The sequence below is a fragment of the Prinia subflava genome (genome assembly GCF_021018805.1).
Source record: "Prinia subflava isolate CZ2003 ecotype Zambia chromosome W unlocalized genomic scaffold, Cam_Psub_1.2 scaffold_22_NEW, whole genome shotgun sequence".
Classification (NCBI taxonomy): domain Eukaryota; kingdom Metazoa; phylum Chordata; class Aves; order Passeriformes; family Cisticolidae; genus Prinia; species Prinia subflava.
The window spans coordinates 4619970-4641731 of record NW_026960606.1 but is presented as its reverse complement, the minus strand read 5'-3'; the positions used below and the strand labels follow the sequence as shown (position 1 = coordinate 4641731).

The following is a 21762-nucleotide window of genomic DNA, read 5'->3' as shown; positions in this document are numbered from 1 at the left end:
AAGGCACTGTGGTACCTCTGCCTCACAGGGGCCGAACTTCAGCAGGGAACAGACCCCAGCTGGAAGCGCTTGCCTCAGGAGTGGCTTCAGAGCCTTCTGTCTGCAGCAGAGTCTCTCCCTCCCTCCTGGCAAGAGGTGGGAAAGGGGATTTGGCTCCTGCGGTTTTGTACTCATCCTTGCTGGCCCCCTGTTCCCATAGCCCCTCAGGTCTGGCACAGGCTCTGTTTGGCTCTCTCCTGTGTCTAAACAGGCTCCTGGCTCTTCTGCTTGAAGAAGAAAACCTCTTACAACCTTTTAAAGCCCCAGAGAAGCAGGAGGTGCACTGGTGTAACCGAATTTCTTAGAGATCGTGGGCATAATGTGCTGTGGAATGAGATTTGAGCTATCCCAAACTGGGCCTCAGATTTGGGCCTGCTAGGCCTCAGATTTTGGCCTGTGTAGAAGTAGATAAGTTTTGTGGCGCAGTTAGAAATTAGGTTAAGGTGTGTGCATAGACTGTATAGAACAATTAGGGTGAAGATACGGTAGCTGCCTTAAACTGAGATAGTTTACATACTTGTTCACGCTGAATGCCAATAGAAATGCACCTGCAACTGTAAACTATTCTGAACTGTATAAAACCAGCCATTTCGGGAATAAAGGGGTGAACGTATGTTTTAACCACATTTAACCTGCGTTTTTGCTCCGTCTCCAACCCCAGAGTCCCTTTTTTTACACTGGAAAATGGGCTATCCTGGGATTTTTTTGTTTTTACAATCTCATCATGTTGGGCCTGACTCACAGTTTTTGAATGTTTGGGATGGGCAGCCAAGGGGGAAAGTAAGTTTGCTCAGCACAAGCAGAGCAGCCAGGAAGGAGGGACAGACATCTGTGCAGCAACAAGGCGACAGAGAGGGCCATCATCCCACCTCCAGCTCCTCTCCATCCTCGCCAGGGCTCATGGCTGCTCCTGGACCCAGCATGGCAGGTGGGCTGCCCACTGCAGCCCCCCAGCTCCCCAGGATGGCACAGGAGGCAGCCCCCGTCCTGCTGGTTGTCATTGCCAGGCTGGTGTCATCCATGTGGCAGGAAGGTGAGTGCCAGGGAGTGCAGGCACATCCTGGGGATGGCAGCCTGTGCAGCTCTGCTCCTGTTGAGGGCTCGTGGTGGGAAGGTGTCTAGGTTTGGAAAGACAGATATCTGACTGGGGAAAACTGGAGTTTCTCTTGGAATGGAGAATGTAAAACCCCCTTCCTTCCAAATTATTACAATTTTGCAATTAGGAGCTTTCAGGCAAAAATATGGGAATAGGAGTGACAGTTGTTTACTAGGAATATTTAAAAAAAATTACAAATGCAGTAGTACAAAAAAACCAAAAAAGCAAACAAACAAAAGTCCTAGAAAAACCCTGACAGAGTCAGAGATATGACCTGACACCCTGTTGTCAGGGTGCTGGAAGCAGTCCAAATAAGTCCTGTTACTCCTGGAAGACTTCTCTGGAGCACGGGCAAGGGGCTGCACCCCACCAGCCCCCAGCCAGACAGCATGCTCATCATCCCTTGCCTTGGTGAGGAGATGGGCAGGAAAGGGCAGGAAAGGGCAGCATTCTTCCTTCCCTTGGGATGCCCCGTGGCAGTGAGGGTGCCATGGGAGAGGGTGGAAGGACTTCCCAGCAGCACAAAGTTGGGGGTTGGTGCCAGCCCACTCCATTCCAGCACACGTTTCCTGCCACAGCCATGGCTTCTGCCACTGTTTAGTCTTCAGCTGGTGCCAGTGCACACCATATCACTGGGGACTGGGCTTGAGGTCTGCCCAGTTTAACCCTTGACAACAGCCCCAAGCACAGAGTCTGCCCAGGGCTGGGATTGCTTATTGTGATGGTTTTTGTGCTTGCTCTTTTTTTATGTGAAATAGACTTTTGGGAGGAAAAAGGCAAAACAGGCCCAACTTAAAAGTTACAAAGATAGTTTTATTAACACACACTAAAAAAAGAAAAAAAAATTGAAATTAAAAAAAAAGAAAAAAAATTGAAATTAAAAAAAAAAGAAAAAAAATGGAAATTAAAAAATAAGAAAATTTGAACCTTTCAAAACCCTTCTCCCTTCCCCACAAGCTGTTTACTTTCTCATAACCAACACAGAGAGACAAAACTATGATCTTCAGTCAGTTTTACCTTTTAAACATAATCTTCCACTACTTTGGGAGAGGAGTCTCTCTTGATGTCCCATAGAATTTCCTCACTGTTTTCTTGTGGGTTTTAACTGCCTCAAAAAAACAGCCGCCCAGTAAAAACCCTGCATCTGTGACCCCTCCCATTAGCAGTTTCCCAGGCTGCTCATGGGTCTAGACTTTTGCATATTAGGGTGTCACTTTTTAAAGATGCGCAACTCAAAGGAACAAAGGATTCTTCTTCTCAGGGAACAGAGATATCTTCCCTCTTCTTCACCAGCACAATGGACTTATCTCTATCTCTGTTCCAGCATCTCATAAGATCAATATCACTTAGTCTATCACACACACCTTTGTTCAAAATCTACACACACATTTGCGCAACATCTCCCTAAATGCATATCTTCCCATGATTTGAAGGGATATGTTAGTCCAGTTTCCATGGTTTACATCTAGAGAAGTCCAGTAAGAAATGTCCACTTCCTCAATCCCTTCTTCCAATAATCTTTATCAGTTCTTTCGCTGATGTCATATCATGCTGTCTCTCTACATGTTAAATCAGTCTGGCCTTCCTTTCTCTCTCTCAGGGAAAGAGTTGGAGTTCTGAAAGCTTCGTCTTGCCAAGAAAGGGTTAAATCTGCCCAGGTCTGCCATGGTCAATGTGATCAGCTGCTCTGAAGAGGCTGGGCTTTTCTTCTTTCCCCCCTTTCCCTCTCAGTCCGGGAGTCACCGGAGGAGGGGGAAGGGGGGGGGGAAGTCCTTGCCCATCCCACGGTGGCAATCAGGGTGGGCTCGGCCCAGCTGGGCCCAAAGGTGTTATCAGAGGCCCAGCTCCTGCTGCTCCCTCCTGGCTCATCTGGCTCCAGGCCTCCAGCCGCCTCCCCGGCAGCTGGCCAGGGCCCAGAGGCCCGGCCAGGCCAGAGCCAACTCTCCCCCAAGAGGAAGGGAGCAGCAGGGCCAGGCCGAGCTGGCCTAGGCCGTTCTAAGGGAACAGCTCGGCTCCATGTTACCTGTTTGAGTGATCAGGAAGAAAGGGAAGACTTGCCCTCACTCAGAATTTTATATGGGTATTCCTCTGTCCTGGGGTGACAGGACATTTTCATGCTTTGTATCCCAAATCGTGGGGGTTTTTTTTTTTCCTGTTCCCATGTTCCCAGTTTGTTTTGTCTATAGCTGAGCCCCTCCCCCTGCTGCTTGCTTTTGGCTTGCTTACTGCTAGCTTTAGGCTGCTTTGCTGACTTTGCTCTCTTGCTTTCTGCTTTTTGCTTGCTTTTTTTTTTGCCATTTTTCTGCTTTTTGTGTTTCCCCTTCTTTCCTCCCTCCCTTCCCGTAAGACATCGGACCTGCTTCGGGCCCTGATTCGGGAACATCAAGGGAAAACCCCCCGGAGTCTGCACCTAAAAGAAGCTTTGGCACCCTCCCCAGCAGAGACTGCTCACCCTCTCTTGGACTGGTGAAAACATTTGTTGTCATCTCGGACTGTTTTTCTTGTGTTGGGGAGTGTTTTTTCATTGTTTCTCAATAAACAAGTTTTTTCCACTTTTCCTCTGAGGAAATTCCTCTCGAACCCGGTGGTGGGGGAGGGAGTTGTAGGAATTTTCCCCTAAATTTGTCCTAAACTAGGACAGTCGGCCGTGTCCCTCGTGGCTCTCGCTTCGTGATAAATCACGTCTTGTTCACACGCACTCACACGCACATACACCTCAAGCACTTGGTCACCCCACTCAACCACGCTGTACTTACGGTCCTTTTCCTGCGTGGATTCTTCCTGCACTTAGACTTTTACGAGTGAAAAAAAATACCGCGGTTCCAGGGGAAAACCCCTGTTGAGTTCCCAAGCCTTCCCCAAGCTAGCTTGTCCTAACGCCTAATACCTTCGCTGTTGTGGTTTCTGGGTTCGTAAAGCCAGTTCGTTCTTCCGGACTTACCCACTCTGCCAGGCTGCTTTTTACAGTGGGGCACCTCCCAGTCAGAAGCAGGGGTCCGTAGAATATTCAAAAACTGGCCCCTCTGTTGGGCGTCAAAATTGTTATAAATGCCAGGACAATTTATTACCAAATTCAATAATTTGGTTTATTAAAAATTCAAATCACAAAATTTGGAATCAAATTACAGAATTTTAAGCAATAAAAAAAACAAAACCCCACAAACAGCGACACTTACTTGACAGAATTTCTCCCGGGAAAAAATAAGCCAAGGGTGACCCAGAGACATGGACCCTGGCAGTCTGAGTCTCTAGCTGGGTTCACACCTTCGCCCGCCTAGAGGCTTAACTTAAATACCCTTACTTTCACCCTCGGCAGCACTTCTCCCATTGTTTCCACTAAGCACCGGCCATTAAGTTTGTTTATACTAAATCCTGAAAGAGCCCCCTGGTCCATTCAAATGCTAATGTCCAGAGTTAGTCCTTGCTTTGAGTAATTTAACCGTCATAGAAGTGTGTGATGATTCCTCTGCACGTAGCACCCGATCAGTGTAAGTCCCTGCTTTGAGCCGTAGAAGTGTGTGATGACCCTTCTGCACGTAGCATTCGACCGGTGTAAGTCCTGGCTGTTGAGGTAATTTTCGCTGCACGTATGCAAGGGTAGGTTGATCGGTACTCATTGTCTCATCAGTGCCTCGTGTTCTCACCTTCTATTTTTGGACCAGGGAGATCAGGAGAGGTGCTTTACAGAAGTCCGTGAAACGTGCGGGTTGAGCAGACACACATACCTTTATACAATATATTACAGTTTCCAGTCTATAATTATTTATAGAACATGAATTAAATAACCCTATTTTCCACACTACAGCAGCGTGGGAAAACTCCATCAGTCTCCCCCACCCAGCTGATCTCTCTAATAAAAAGCTGAATATTAATAAAGGCATTAGCCCTGTTCATTTCACAGCCTGCTCATCTCTTCCTTCTTCCCCAGGGTCTGGCTACTGCCTGGAGAGTCACACCAAAGAGGTGTATGCAGAAGAACCCCCCCCCCCGAGCCTGCCCTGGATTACTGTCCAGGTAACAGCACCCAATCCATCCTTTGGGTCCTCACGGGGAAACCTAGGCATGGCAGATTCCTCCATCACCTCCCTGCTCTCCTGCAGTGCCCCAGTGGTGTGCCACGCTCAACATCCACTGTGGAGAGGACACTTGCTACTTACCCTGGGGCAGGTCCTACCACAGCAGCCTGGGGACATGATGTAAGCCGAGCTGCACCCATGGGTACTGGCTGGTGGGTCCCAGTGCTGTCCAGTGCCTGCCCAACCACCACTTGACCAGGATAGCGTACTGCCGGCGTGAGTGGCCCCGGCCCTTGCCTTGACAGCATCCCCACAGGGCACCCACAGTGGCCAGTCCTGGGTGCTCTGGCCACTCATAATGGCTGGCAGCCACTTCACTCCCGTGTGCTCTCTCCATCCCAGAAATCCAGTGCCATGTGCTGCCAGCAGTACTGCGGGGCTCCTATGTATGCTCAGCAGGGGTGCAGATGGATTCCCGCTGTGACTACACCTGCCTGCCTGGCTACCAGCTGGAGGGTGACCAGAGTCACATCTGCATGGCGGATGGGCACTGGAGCGGGAGTGAACCAATCTGTGTAGGTAAATTCTCACCCCACGCTGCTGGGGCACACAGGGGCTCATCACCCATGCCTGGGGTGTCTGCAGGTGTCACCCCACATCCAACCTGGGCATTTCCTACACCACCCTCCCTTGGGACCCCTGTCCCTGCTGCACCCCGCAGTGCCATTAGCCCTGAAACAGAGGCACCAGCCCAGGACTGGGGCACTCAGCGCTGGCTGTACAGCAGATCCGGGTGGCTCCGAGGTCCCTGGGGTGGTTCAACACTGGGGCTGGTGCCTTGCTCTCATAGCTCAGCCAAGACATCCAGAGGTTCCATGAATCCCTCTCCTCCCTCTGGGCAGATCTGGAGCCTCCCAAGATCTGCTGTCCAGACTCCTGAGTGTGCCTAGCAGAGCCAGGCAAGCTGACTGCCACCGTCTACTGGGACCCTCCCTGCGTGAGGGACTCTGCTGATGGTGTCATCAAGAGGTGAGGGCAGAGGTGCTGCAGGCACTGCCAGCTAGGACTGGAGGCCGCGCCAGGTGCCCCTGCCCAGGGTGCTAATGGAAAAACCCGTCTGTTGGGTCAGGGTGATGCTGCAGGGCCCGGAGCCTGGCTCCAAATTCCCTGGAGAGCATGTGATCTGCTACACCACCCACGACCAGGCCTACAACCGAACCAGCTGCAAGTTCAGCATCTGCGTCCAAGGTGAGAGTGACCCTGGGGGGCTGCTCGCTGCTCCCCCCAGCTTCAACCTCCACACCCACTGCCGAGACTGTGCTCCATCACACCCAGCCCTCACCCAGCTTCCCTCTCTGCAGTGAAGCGTTGCCCTTTCCTGAAGCCTCCGCAGAACGGGTACATCTCCTGCACCTCCAACGGCAACAACTACGGTGCCACCTGCGAGTACCTGTGCGATGGGGCTATGAGCGCCAGGGCACCTCCCTGTGGGTTTGCCAGTCCACCCAGCAGTGGACAGGCTCCCAGCCCCTGTGTGCACATATGTGATGTGGGCAGGGCAGGATTTGCCTGTGGCGATGCCCAGAGCTTTAGGGGATGCTGCCTGATGGGTCAGTGGGGTGATGGGGGACACAATGGCACCTCCCCACACACTTGTGTCTTGCCCCAGCCATGCAGATCAGCACAGATGTGAACTCAGCCGCCAGCCCGCTGGATCAGTTCCATGAGAAATGCCACCTCTTTGTCATCTCAGCCCCCAACCCCTCTAATCACTACTACAAGATGCAGATCTCCATGCTGCAGGTGAGGAGACCTTCCTGCTGCCCCCCTCCCCACCTCCACATCCAGCACCCCCTCACTGTCCCCCTCCTCCACAGCAAGCTGCCTGCGGGTTGGACCTGCGCCACGTCACCACCGTGGAGCTGGTGGGGCAGCCCCCACATGAGATGGGACGCATCCAGGAGCACCAGCTGTCCCTTGGCATCATTGAGGAGCTCAGGTAGGGGAGGTGGGGCTGTCCTGCAGAGCCAGGTGGCTATTTAAGGGGACAGGGAAGAGGAATGCCTCTAGGAATGGCAAAGCATGAGGTTGCAGCTGAGTTCATGAAGAGTCCCTTTCTGCTGCACCAGAGGGGCTCATGCAATGAGGAGACCCCCTGCAAGTCTGAATGCAGTGTCACCAAAGCTTCCCAGAGCTCACAGCCCCGAGGAAGAGGTGGGAGTACCCCCTCCAGGAGGACCTGAGCATGGTCGCAAGAGGAGGGCAGGCTCAGCCCTCAGTGCAAGCCCTGAGCAGGGACCCCCTTTGCACCTGCAGGTGCTTCCTGCACCGCGCTCTCAGTGCAGCCACCGGGGCTGGAAACTGCCCCTGCCCTGGGACACTGCGGCTTGACCCTTGGACCACAGAGGGACCCCTGGCTCCCCCCGACTCCTCACCAGCTGTGGGATCCCCGTCCTCCCCCCACCAGCGGAGCGCAGCCCGATCCCACAATCCTGCCGGTACCTGCAGCAGCTCCGGCCGGCCCCTCCCAGCAGTGGGAGGGGGGAGCTGGGAGGGGAGGGCAGTGCTGGTACCTCAAAGGACCCGTGCCAGCCGCACCTGCGGCCCTGACGAGGCGGCCTGTGCTGGAGGCAGTGCCCGCTCCCTCCAGCCCCTTTCCCCGCCCGATCACCTCCGGGAGAGCTGCGGCTCCACCCCCGCGGGCCGGTGCCCCACGGCCCTGACTGGATAGGCAGCCTCTCCCGAAGAACACAGAGTGCACCCGAACTGTGGTGGACCCCCCCCCGGGATCCCCAAGGAGGAGTCCCAGGGGCGCAGCTGTGGTGTCCTCCCGCCGCAAGGCTCCAGCAGCTGCCCTTGTCCTTTGTAGCAGAGATGGTTCCCCGCAGGGCGCCTCGTCACTGCCCCCACAGCACAGGCACCAGGGGAACCCTGAGCACACACAGCCAGACGAGGCGTGGGGCTCCACCCATGGGGAGGTGGTTTCTCGCCAGGAAGACACCGGGGGAGGCCACCTGGGTGCAGCCCCAAGGCAAATGAGACGACGCGGCTCTGCCCACACATTCGGCCACACCCCAGGGATGAGAGAGCCAGAGGCTCCCAGCCCTGTGGGAAGCAATGGGACACTGACACAGTGGAAAAAAACACAGAGACATCAAAGGGCCAGCGGTAGCTTACTCATGGGCCAGAGGTTCACTCCATCGAGAGTGCACAATAAATATGTAGAGGGCTTTGGGCTTGCAAGTAGACAATGCCATAGAGGCTTTGAGCCCTGAGCCCTTTCACATACCACCCTAGGACTCAAATTTCACAGGCCAGACCCCCACGCTTGCACCAGTGCTCACGTTTTAACTAGTGTCGTGGGTTGAAAAATGTAACCAAAAATGTGTATTTTATTTTCATCTGTTGAAACCGGTTGGGAAATACTGTTCTTTATCTCTTGTAACTCTAGGGGGGAAAGAGGGCGGATGCCTTCTGTTAATGGGTGTCTTGGTTTGAAAGACAGGTATCTGCTAGGAAGGGGGCAGGACCTCCCTAGAGATGGAGAATTCGAATCCCCTTCCTCCAAATTCTTCTAATTTAGAAAATTAAAAGGGCTTTCAGGCAGAGGTATGGGGATAGGAAACACAGTTCTTTACTAGTATATATGACAAAACAACAAACAACAACTACAGCATTAATAATAAACAGAACCAGGAAACTTGAGGGCTTTCTTTCACAAAAGCCGGAGGCAGTTTGATCTCGGTGCCTCTGCAGGACTCCAAGAGGACAAGCTGGAAGGGTGGAAAGTCCCAGGCTGGTGGATGAGATCAGATGCACTGCGCTGGTAGCTGGAGTGGCAGGGATGTCCTGGCAGAGCTGGGCAGTGCAGGGCTACAGAGTAGCAGGAGAGCCTCAAAGCTCCAAAGAAGCAGTGGCGGTAGGGTGAGGGCCGGAGAAAGTGAGCTCAGGATTCCTGGGTGCACAAGCAGATGACAGTAGATTTCCCAGGACGAGCCGGAGTGATGGTCGTGAACTCTTCCCGCAGCAAGTGGCAGCTTGACTGTCCTCGATGCCGAGAGAAAGAGAGAGCAACTGCCCCCTTCATCTGTCTTTTACCTTTCCCAAAGCTCACGTTATCTCTCCCCTCTGAGGGAAACTCCTGGACATTCAAAACAATAGGTGTAGCCTTGTGCTGCCATCTCCTTTGAGTACTCCCTTTGTGCTGGTTAAGTACTGTCCTTAAAGTTTCTTAGCAACTTATGGGAAAAAATTCTGTAAGTGAAAAAGAGGCAAATGGAATCTCCAACAATGGGACAACTGATAACACCAGATAAGGCAATGCCTTCTTCTCTCTTCCTCCACCCATCCTCCTCCGAGGGACATCACCTGTGAATGGGCCATTTAAGGCTTCTCACATGTCTGATAACGTTACTTCGTTCCATTGTGAGATGCTCCACCCAGTGGGAGGAGCCAAAGCCTTTCCACCAGGATAAAACCTGCAATCCCAAACACCAAGATAGCTGGTTTTCTACTGAATACTTGGAGGAAGACTAGGCTCATCTCGCAAGCACTGGACCCTTTTTTCTACAGGATCATCTCTACTTCACAGAACAACATGTTACTCCAGGAAGACTTATTTGGACTGCTTCCAACACCCTGACAACAGGGTGTCAGGTCGTATCTCTGACTCTGTCAGGGATTTCTAGGAGTTTGTTTGTTTGCTTGTTTGTTTTTTGTACTACTGCATTTGTATTTTTTAATATTCCTAGTAAACAACTGTTACTCCTATTCCCATATTTTTGCCAGAAAGCTCCTAATCGCAAAATTGTAATAATTTGGAGGGAGGGGGTTTTACATTCTCCATTGCAAGGGAAACTCCAGTTTTTCCCTGACAGATACCTGTCTTCTTAAACCAAGACAACTAGACACCAACAAGAGGTGGTGAGAAACGTCTTTATTTCTGAAAAAAAATATAGGAAGAAAACAAGATGAACAGACATGTTTCCAGTACATTAAAATAGCATGCTGTAAATACAGGCACAAACCTTGTCCCTGACCTGTGGAAATGAACCCAGCAGGAACCAAGTCTTTTCAGCACTGTGGCTCTCTCCTGTGTTACAATGAGGCTCAAGGTGCTACCACGTGTCCAAGATTTGGGCACCAACTGGCACAGCCAGGGCAGAACACTGGCACTCTGACCCTCAACTTGCTCCATCCTTGTCTGGATCCTGATGGGATCTGGCATAGGAGCAGACAACAACCCTGGGTGCTCTGGGCATGGAAGGCACTGCTGGGAAGTGCTGCCACCTGGGAACTAGGGGTCATAAGGCACATCCAGGCTGGCAGCATCTCCCTGCCCTGTTGTATTTCTCTGGGGAATGGTTTCCCCCCCCCACCCCCTGAGACCCCTGGAGTCTGTAACCATGTAGTTTAACCCTTCCTCCTTTTCTTGACCCTATTGGCTGAGGTCAAACTACCTCTTCCTTAGCAGGAGTCTAGATGAGGCCCTGTCCTTCCTCATTCGTCCTCTTTCCCCCCTGGAAACCTTCAAGAATAAACATCTTGGACTCCATCTGGGGGTTAGAGCCTCTTTTGGAATCTTTTGCCTTGTCCCTGAAATATTCCTCCAAAGCCCTCTTAGGATCTGAGCTAGCCTAGGAACTCCGGGGGGCTGCAGGGGGAAAAATTTCAGTTGGTGCCCAATTGTAGGTTTTTATGAAATATTAAAAGCCCACGCAGAAGCTGGAGCCCCTATTTGGGGGTCTGAAAAGCCCTTTGGGAAGTCCAACTACCCTGTTGCTTACCAGCTGCCTTTGTGTGGCTATAAGTGTTGGGAAAGTGCTGGTAGCTTGTTTGGCGCCTGATGCAAGTCAACCAAGGGCAAGGACTCCTGACGCTGCTGGCATGACACCCATGGTCCTAAAGGACAGTGGTAAGCCCCCTCGTGTTGCGGTTACCCTGGGAAATAACCCCTAGCTGGGAGGGGAGTTTTACCATTGGAATCATAGAAACTGCAGCTGCGGGTGCGCTAGGACCCAGTGGACACGGGTTTGTGTTAAACATGGTTTGGTTTTTTTTCTTTCCTTCTGCTGGCTGGAGCTCCGTGCTGACGGAGCCGCCCCGGCTGACAGAGTCCGCGTTCTGGGGTGAACATGGCAGGGGACGGGTCCCAGAAGCCAGGGAAAGGTGGCGGGGGACCCCCCCCCAGTGCTCCCGGAGCCGGGAAAAACAGCAAGAACTGCGCTGCCCGGCACCGTGGCTCCCCCCACCCATCCCTGCTTTCTGTGTTACAGCGGGGATCAGGAACAGTCATGCAGTGTTTCTTTTGTGTCTGGAGGTAGATATTGGACAAAAAGCTTTTAAAACATCAGAAAAATGGGTGTATGGCTATCTGTTCACCAAAAGAGTGTATTAAAACAGCTTAAAAATATTTTAATTAATGTTAGAATCCCTAAAAGGTTACTAACACATTTTGTCTACTGGCTGTCAGCTGAGCTTCCAGAGTCTGCTTTTCAAAATATGGATTCTGTTTCATTTTGGGATAAAATTGGACAGTTACTGACTTCAAAAGTCGAAAATGGTGATAAAAAAGCTTCTCTGTTCCAATATTTTTACAAGCTTGCAAGCAGCTGTTAGAAGTGGAAAAAAGCAGACAGCCGCAGATAACTTCTCCAAATAATCCTTTTTCTGATTCTCCTGCTCCCCCACAGTATCCTGCTTCTGATATCGGAACATCCCCCCTGTACCCTTTTACCACACCTGGTTTTTCTCAAGAACACAGTTCTGACTGCTCCAAAGGTGAAATGCTCTCTTCCCAGGGCCCTGGCAACGTGGCAGGCTCCCTGGGAACTGCAAAACACGTGCTGGAGGGCAATGGTGAATGCCGTGTGCTTGCTCCTTCTTCCCATAATCCTTCCTTCTCCCTAATCCCTGCCCCTACTCCATATCCCTTGCCCAATCCCTTTGTGCCTTCGGCAGTCCCGCCCCATCCTTCCTCCCAGTGCCTCCCTCCGAGCTGCTGCGGGGGTGGGGAAGGGGGCGGGGCCCTTGCAGCCTCTAGCCCCAGTGGCGATGAGGGTGGGCAACCCTCAGCCCAAAGCCCCAGTGGGGGGGGGGGGGGGGCGGGGGGAAATTTCCTTATGGCAAGGGGACATGAGCAGCCTCTCCCAGGACCCTGGGAGAGAGGGAGAGAGCTGCCTCTTTCCAGACCCCAAGGGGTGGGGGAGGGTATACCCCCTGCTTCCTTGGGCACTGGGAGAGCAGCAGAATTTTTAGGAACTCAGAAAAATGTTGATGAAAGCATTCCCTCTGTAGCACCTGTCGTTTATCTTGGTAGGAGAAACTGCACAAAGGCTTATCAGCCGTTATCCTATCAAGATAAAAAGATCTGTAAAATACAGCGAGAATTTGGGAGATCCAGTGAGATTTTCAAAGGAATGATGAGGGCAACCTCTAATTCAAATGAGATGGTACCCAGTGACATCAAAGACTTATTTAGATGTCTGTTATCTCCCTCAGAGTATGATCTGTGGGAATGCATGTGGAAAAGAGCTTTGAAAACAGTATTACATGAGATTCAACAAACTCCTGGTGAAGCAAAAAACAATGATGGACATATCACACATGATCTCCTGTGTGGTGAAGGTGTCTGGCATTGTCCAGAAAAACAAACCCAAGTGTTATCCAAGCCAATTTTAGATAAGATCTGTATTGTTGCAGAGAAAATGTTTTATCAGCTACCAACAACTGAAGTTAAGGACAGTTATGTTAACATTAAACAGTTTCCTTCAGAGAATTTCTTGCAGTTTGTGGACCGTCTGAGAACACAAGTGGAAAGACAAGTACAAGATCCCGTGGTGCAGGCAGAATTGATCAAGGAGATGGCTCAGAGGAATGCTAATGAGACCTGTCATAGAATTATTCTCAGCCTTCCCCTCAAACCATCCCCTAGTCTTTCACAGATGATAGAAGCCTGTACAAAAAAAGCAGAACTTTTCAATGCACCTGAAAGGAATCCAGGACTGGCACACCCCCAGCCTAGGGTAGCTGCGGTACCAAATCCAAGGAGGCAACCAATGTCACCAGACCAGCTGCAGCACATCATCTGCCTCTGTTGCAAGAAACCAGGACACTTCAACAGAACTTGCCCCCAAAACCAGAAACAGAAGTTCAACAAACAAAAAAACTGAATTTACAGCGCGTACCCGCTGTTAATACAACTACACGCAAAGATATAAATATAGGGGGACCCACACTGGTGAATGCCTCTCTCTTAACAAAAAAGGGGGAGGACGGGTCACACGGTGTGGGGGTGCAGAAAAATAAAAATGTCAAATGTTCACCTAACAAGGTTTGGCAGCCATGAGGCCGATTTAGGCTCGTGACTACCAAAGGTTTTCATTTCAGATCTACTGATTGGAAAGTCATTACAGTGAACCTCTCAAACATCTCACAGGACCTGATAGTTTGCCACATGGGACTAGACAGTGAGTATTTTGTTATTAGGGACACAGCACACACCCTTGGAGACTGAGGTAGCTCCCATGACCATTAAGGAAAAGATAACAGGCCTCATGTTGTTGGCACGCTGCATGTACCCACCCTTTTATCTCGTAGAGGGGCAAGTTCTTGCCCAGGCCATTCCTGTTCCAGCAGAGATCACAGCAGAAGGAAAATCACCAGAAGTCTACTGGGCAGAGGTGGTGGGAGAGGATAAACCCTCTATGGCATGCAACCTAGCCTGCGGGTCAGAGCGCCTCCATGTGGAAGGCATTCTGGACATGGGCGCACACGTCACGATTATACCTAAGACCATGTGGCCATCACATTGGGAATTGCAACCTGTGGCTGGCAAACCTCAGGGCATAGGAGGACTCACATTGGCAAAGATTTCAAAAAACATCGTGCAAATTGAGGGACCTGACGGAAAAGTGGGAAATGTCCGTCCATTCGTTGCAGAATATAAGGCCCCCCTGTGGGGGAGAGACACCATGTCCCAGTGGGGAGTCCAATTGGTCCTTCCTAAGACACCCCAGGATTTTTGAAAATAGCCACTGTGGAGCGCCCTACCCAAAAGTTAAAGTGGTTGGAGAATACCCCAAGGTGGGTAGCACAGTGGCCTTAGGGTAAAGAGAAGCTCAAGGTGCTTGAGGAGCTCTTGGAAGAGCAATTGGCTCAAGGACACATAGTAGAGACAACAAGCCCTTGGAATTCCCCAGTCTTTGTAATAAAGAAACCAAGGAAGGACAAGTGGAGGTTGCTCCATGATCTCCGGGAAATAAACAAAATTGTAGAGGACATGGGACCACTCCAACCAGGAATGCCCACTCCAACAATGCTCCCTCAAGATTGGCAATTGGCTGCTCTAGACATCAAGGACCGTTTCTTCCAAATTCCATTGCACCCTGAAGATGCTCCACAGTTTGCATTCTCGGTTCCCACTGTTAATCAAGAAGCCCCAATGAAGCGTTATCACTGGAGAGTTTTGCCTCAGGGTCTCAAATCGAGTCCTTTCATATGCCAACAATACGTAGCCTCATTGTTGTCTCCAATACGCGCCAAGAGAAAGGAAGCCATCATCCTTCACTACATGGATGATGTGCTTGTGTGTGCCCCCAATGACTCTATACTCCAACACACGCTTGACCTAGTGGTTAAAGTTTTAACCTCTGCTGGATTTCAATTGCAGGAAGACAAAGTTTGAAGGATGCCACCTTGGAAGTACCTGGGTTTGCAAATCACTGCAAGGACTGTTGTTTTGCAGAACTTAGAAAATGATTGCAATCCCAAAACCCTAGCAGATATCCACTCCTTGTGTGGGTCTTTGAATTGGGTAAGACCCTGGTTAGGCCTCACAAATGAGGATCTGGACCCCCTCTTCAATTTATTGAAGGGGGAGAGGGAGCTGGCTTCTCCCAGGGAACTGACCCCAGAGGCAAAGATGGCAATCGAAAAAGTAAAGGCGGCCTTGTCAGAGAGGCAGGCTCATGGATGTGAGCCAAATGTGCCTTTCCATTTCATTGTTCTAGGAAAGCTTCCACATTTGCATGGTTTGATTTTCGAATGGATCAAGGAGCAGAGAGATTCACTCTTGATCATAGAGTGGGTCTTCCTCTCTCACCAAAGATCCAAGACCATCACAGAGCCACAGGAGTTGATGGCTCAGCTGATTCAGAAGGCCAGGGTAAGATTTTATGAATTGGCTGGTTATGACTTTGCATGTATTCGTCTCCCAGTCAGACTTTCTGAGGAGGGAAAGAACTCTCCTGAGAGACTGACCAAAGAGATGTTTGAGCATTTACTCCAGAGCAATGCCAGTCTCCAATTATCTCTGGACAGCTACAGGGGACAAAAATCAGTCCATGCCCAGTCCCACAAGTTGTTCAATGAGGAATTCCACCTCATTCCTCGTGAGGAGTCGGAGACCACTCAAAGCTCTCACAGTTTTCACGGACGCATCCGGGGCTTCCAACAAGTCGGTGATGACTTGGAGGAACCCATATACTCAGCATTTGGAAGCTGATGTTGAGTTTGTGGAGGGAACCCCCCAAATGGCTGAACTGGCCGCAGTGGTAAGAGCTTTTGAGAGGTTCTCAGAACCAATTAATTTGGTAACAGACTCTGCCTATGTGGCGGGAGTAGTGTCCAGAGTGGAGCAGGCTGTGCTCAAAGAAATAGAGAATGAACATCTCTTCAGATTGCTTTCAAGGCTGATTTATTTAGTTTCTCATCGAGAGCATCAGTTCTACATGATGCATGTGAGGTCACACACTGATTTGTCAGGTGAAATTGCAGAAGGGAATCGTCAGGCAGACTCCCTTGCTGCACCAGTTGAAAAAGCACATCTCCCTGACATCTTCCAGCAGGCAAAGCTGAGTCACCTACATTACCATCAAAATGTGCCAGGTCTGATCCGACAATTCCAGCTAACACGGAGTCAGGTTCGAGCCACCATGGGTACCTGTCCCAACTGCCAGCTCCAGGCCATGCTTTGATGAGCATGGGGGTTAACCCCTGGGGCTGTTAGCGTAGGAAAACATATAACCAAACGAAGGCGATCATATGCGGTTCTTTATTTGAGCGTGCGGGAGCACAGGGGCATGCAATGCCCAAATCTTGTGCCCAAGAATACAGAGTCAATTTGTGATTTTTATAGTTTCAAATTATACATATGTTAACTAACCTCCACCCCTAGATACTGGTTATCCTATTTCTTAGTTACTATCTTAAATCATACCTACGCTTTACCCTGAGCTACACTTGATTTGTTTAAAACAATGCTTCTCAATTATCTGGTGGGCTGGAGTCACACTTGACTCAGTTATTACAATGGTTGCAGAAGCTGACGCTTGTTCCAAGCCAAGCTGCATCAAATTCTAGTTGTATGTCTTCTACCTTCCCCCCTCCCTCAACTTAACCCCCGTGGTTAACTTATACAGAAATTATTTTTTAACCCTCCACCATCAGGGCCTTGGCAGCTGTGAGGTATGGCAGACAGACATCACACACATTCCTAGTTTTGGTCACCTCAAATATGTTCATGTGAGCATTGACACATATTCGGGTGCAGTGTATGCCTCTGCCCATGCAGGAGAAGTCTTTACATGCCAAGTTGCACCTGGTGCAAGCTTTTTCAGTGTTGGGGATCCCAAAAATAATCAAAACTGATAACGGCCCAGCGTATGTGTCCAAGGAGTTCTTAGAATTTGTCCAGCAGTGGGGAGTGGAACGTAAAGCTGGCATCCCCCATTCCCCCACAGGTCAAGCTGTGGTTGAGCGTGCACACCAGACCCTCAAGCAGGTTTTGGCTAGACAGAGCAGTTCAACTGTGTGGATGTCCCCGCAGCAGAAGCTCTGCAAAGCCATGTTTACCATCAGTTTTCTGAACTGTTCATTTGAAAACATGAGTCCACCAGTGGTACATCATTTAGCAGTGGCAATCAGTTCAAATTGTCTCAGCATCCACCGGTCTTGATTACTGTCCTGATTTAGGACAAATTAGGGGAAAAATCTCCAAAAGGAGTCCTATAAAAAGCAAACCCCCACAACTCCTCCCCCCCCCACCACCAGGTTTGGGAAGAATTTCCTCGGAGGAAAAGTGGAAAAAACTTGTTTATTAAGAAAACAACAAAAAAACCACTCCCCAACAGAAGAAAGAGAACAGCCCGAGATGACAACAAATGTTTTCACCAGTCCGAGAGAGGATGAACAACTTGGACAGTCTCTGCTGGGGATGGTGCCAAGCTTCTCTCACAGATGCAGACTCCGGGGGGAGTTCCTTGACGTTCCCAGATCAAGGTCCCGAGCCGGTTCCGATGTCTTGAGGAAAGGGGAGGAAGGAAAGAAGGGGAAAAACAAAAGCGGAAAAATGGCAAAAAGCAAGCAAAAAAAAAAAAAAAAAAAAGAAAAAAAAAAAGCAAGAGAGCAAAGCCAGCAGCAAGCGAAAGCCAGCAGCTGGGGGGAGGGGCACGGCTAATAGACAAAACAAACCGAGAGCACGGGAACAGAAACACATGATTGGGATACAAAGCATGAAAAGGTCCTGTCACCCCAGAACATTTAGGGATCCAGAAACTTGGGAAACCAAAGGTCCCTATGAGCTCATGACCTGGGGTCGTGGCTATGCATGTGTGGCTACTCCCTCAGGCCCTCGGTCGATTCCCCAGAAGTGGGTGGAACCTTTTGTCCCCAAAAATCCAGCTCCAGCAGAAGGGGATGAGAAGCAAGTGACTGATGCTTCAAAGAGAAGATGCCGCCTGATGGAAGAAAAAGAATTTTCCTAGGTGTGGATTCCTTCCAGCAGAAACAGAAACTTTTAACACGTTTTAAAAATGTTTGTTTTTCCCTTTTAAAGAAAACCTACCTCCCACTCAACCCTATGATGAACCCCATCCAAGCTGTCATCTTGTTAATGCTGACCAGTCTGGCAGCTGCATGGATCATCCCTCAGCCACGTCAGAACGTCTGGGTGACCCTGGCACAGACACTGCAGCAGGAAAACATATGTTTGTCCACTGCAGCAACAAAGAACCCTATGTCCACCTGTCTGGTAGGAATTCCTTTGCAGGCTGGAGAATTTCCAGCAGGTTTGAACAAATATAGGTCCAACGAAATTCCAGAGTCGCACACCCCCCGACCACACAAGGATCATCAGAAGCAAGCTGTGGTGATCTTGAACCCCTTAGAGGACTGATTGCAAAGTTTGCCCAAGATAGCTCAGGAACTCCAAGAGTTAGTTATTGGGTTCTTCCCTTGCGACATACTGCATACATTTTCCCATCCTCCCAAAACCTTCTAGCACTAACGAGTACCACCTCATAAGACAATATTGTGGAGAGTTTACTGCAAAAAGGTGGTGCCCTAATATAAGCCACATTGCAGCAGACAACCCATCTCACTCTAGCCCCAGAAGCCTCCCTAAGGGATTGTTCTTGGTTTGTGGGGATCAGGCATGGGCAGGAATTCCATCCCGGCTTTTAGGAGGACCATGTACCATAGGGCGATTGTCCGTATTGACACCCAACCAAACTTTAATTGGTGAATAAACTCACAAAAACAAATCGGCAAACAAAATTCAAAAGAGGAGTGCTGACAATTTGGACCCAAATTGTAATTCAGAAATTTTTCATTGGGCCAAGTCAAAAAGGGTTGCTGTGTCCCTGTTCTTTCCGTGGGTCGCAGCAGCCAAACCTCTAGGTGAATTGGGCCATCTAGAGTGCTGGGTGGTCAAACAGGCAAACTTGATGTCCATTGCCATCAGCTCTCTCCTAGAAGATGGGGAAATTGCCAGACAGGCAACACTTCAAAACCATTCTGCAATAGATTTTCTTTTATTACTGCATGGACATGAATGCCAGGAATTTGAAGGACTCTGCTGCATGAACCTGACCTCAAAAGCTCCCAACATCCATGCTGCCCTCCGAAGCATAAACAACTTGAACAGACAAGTGAAGCAAGAATCTGAGGATTGGGTCAAAGAACTGTTCAAGGGCTGGGGATTCACAGGGTGGTGGACTTGTATAGTTAAAACAATTTTGTTACTTTTTGTGATTCTTTTCCTTGTAACAATAGCATTCGGGATGCTACGCTGTTTGATTTTCAAGGCTATCAACAGCCTCATACCTTCTACCTCAGAAGTCAACCACATAGAGTTGGCAAACCTAAAGCGGTCTGATTTCCATACCAATCATAAGTGGTGGGAAAACCCACACTCCGTGTCAAAATGAACTTGATGTTTTTTCTTGTAACCTTGTTAAACAAAAAAAGGAGGAGATGTTACATTCCCCTGTGGGAATGGTTTCTCCCCCCTCGGGGACCCCTAGAGCCTGCAACCATGTAGTTTGACCCTTCCTTCCCTTTCTGACCCTATTGGCTGTGTCCCAAACTTCTCCTCCCTGGCAAGAGCTAAGAAAAGACCCTGTCCCTCTGTGCACGCCCTCTTTCCCTCTGGACACAACCTGGAATAAATGTCTTAACTGCAGCTGGGGGTCAGAGTCTCTTTTGGGTCCTTTATCCTGTCCATGAAATATTCCTCCAAAGCCTTCTAAGGCCTGAGCTAGCATTGGAACCTCAGAGGGGTTAAAAGGAGGATTTATTTCAGGGGTCAGTTAAGGAAGAGTGGCATCTTGGATGAGGCGATGGAGAAGATGCCTTGGTTTTGGGGCTGAGAGTATTTTGTGAGTCATGGTAAGACTGTAATATGCTAAAATATCTCTTTAAACTGTGGAAAAATATGCATTGGGGAGATGATGAGAGTATTCAGATTGTAGATTTGAGCAAAGGTATCTGTGATGGACTAAGTAAATATTGAAATAGCTGTGATCTAATGGAGAATTTTGAACAGACGAAGATAGAGAGAAAGTTATATGAAGCCCTCTGCCCTCAGGGAAAAGAAGACCTCTGTTTCCTGAGATGGAGATGAATTTAGAGATAGTGAAGAAAACCCTTTGCTTTTGAAACTGTTCATCTTTAAAATGATACCCCAATGAACTGCATGGCCCATATGCAGCCACGGGAAAGGCTGCATTATATGGGCAGGATTTCACCATTTGCAGAGTTTCTGGGCAGCTACAGATTTGTGACACAGGAACCAACAGAGAACTGTTTCTTGTGGAGATGTCTCCATGGGATTTCTAAAAGACACCTCTCTCTAAATGGACTGATGAAAGACTATTTTATGAGTAGTACTGACCTAGAGTTACAAGTTTTGTCCTTATACATCATCTGTGAGAAAGAAAATAAGCTGTTAGAGGAGAGGAAAAATGTTTTGAAGGTTTTATTCTGATGCTTATTAATTTCTTCTTTCTTATAGTTTTTTGAATAAACCTGCCTTTATACCTTTTGAGCCTGCTTTGCTTTTCTCCTAATCCTCTCACAGCAGAAAAAGAGTAAATTATTCTAGTAGGCACTTAAACCACTACACAAATTTTGGGAAACAAATTTGTGAATGTGAAATCACTACAACTGGACAGTTGCCTTTTATCCAGAAATAAGAGGCAGCAGAACTCCCAACAAGTACATCCCCTTCCAGTGGCCAGTTCTTTCTGAACTGTGTCAGCCAGTGGTCAAGCATGGTTTGGTGTTGCGGTGTGTTTTATGATGTGAGAGTTCAATCCTGTTAATGGTTTTTCCCTGCCTCCCCCCCCTCCCAGGTTTGGGTCAGTCCTTCCTTTTCCCCAGACCCCCAGAACCTTCTACATCTCCTCACCAGAGACATGTCCATCAATGAAAGGGGTTTTACCCCCTCAGGGGAATTCCAGAGAAAGGCATCCAGAGACAGGAGAAAAACGAAGGAAACTCCCTCCCCCCAGAAGAACACTGGCCCACCTGAACGTCCCTCTGCCTAAATTGGTGAGTTCCTTACCCCTTGCTCCCATTCTTCCCCTGAATAAAAGGGACCGCAGACCTCGTGGTCGAGGTCTGTGGGGGCTGTTTGACTGATTCAAAGCCCATGCTGGGGCTCAAATAAACTCTGGACTAAACCCCCCCCCCCCCCCGAGTCTGGCTTCTTCTCCTTCCTCTTGTCCAGTTTCTTGGCAAGTAAGCATCAGGAGAAAGCGGTCTCCTTTTCCCGGCTCCCTGAGGGTCTGCCTCTACAGCCACCGTTCTCAGTCTGGACAAGTCGGGACTTGAACCAACACGTGGGCCAGGTGTAGCTGCTCTCAGCCACTGAGTCAAGAGAGGTATCTCTGCAAAGCAAGTGTAGCAGCTGTCTCTCTGTGGTATCAGCTGGAGACTCAGCAGCCTGTAGGAATCGCGTTCCATATTGCGCACCAGCAACTCAGCTTTTCTGGCACCCAGGTGTGGGGCAAACACAACCCTGAAGGCACCAGACCCCATTGGACTGCAACGACTGTAGAGACACTGCGACAGCTTGGCTTCCACTGAGGAGAGCACTGCTACATCTGCTCGCTCAGCAGAAACGATTGGATACCTGTTGCAACCACTTTTGGATTTCTAATCACAAGTTTCGCAGAAGTCCTGCACCTTCTGAGACAGCAGACCCCCTTGGGCAACTGTGTTCTACAGGAGGAAGGGTAGGGTAGCTTCTTCGTCTCCCGGAAGAGGTCCTGCCCCAGCGAAGAGAAACTCCACTAACCAAGACACCTGAACACACTGACAAGGGTGAGC

The 21762-nt window shown here is 49.7% G+C and overlaps 1 pseudogene; it reads left to right on the top strand.

Annotated features, from left to right (window-relative positions):
- Positions 1–802: 802 nt before the first annotated feature.
- On the top strand, positions 803–7761 carry LOC134564844 (sushi repeat-containing protein SRPX2-like; annotated as a pseudogene).
- Positions 7762–21762: the final 14001 nt, after the last annotated feature.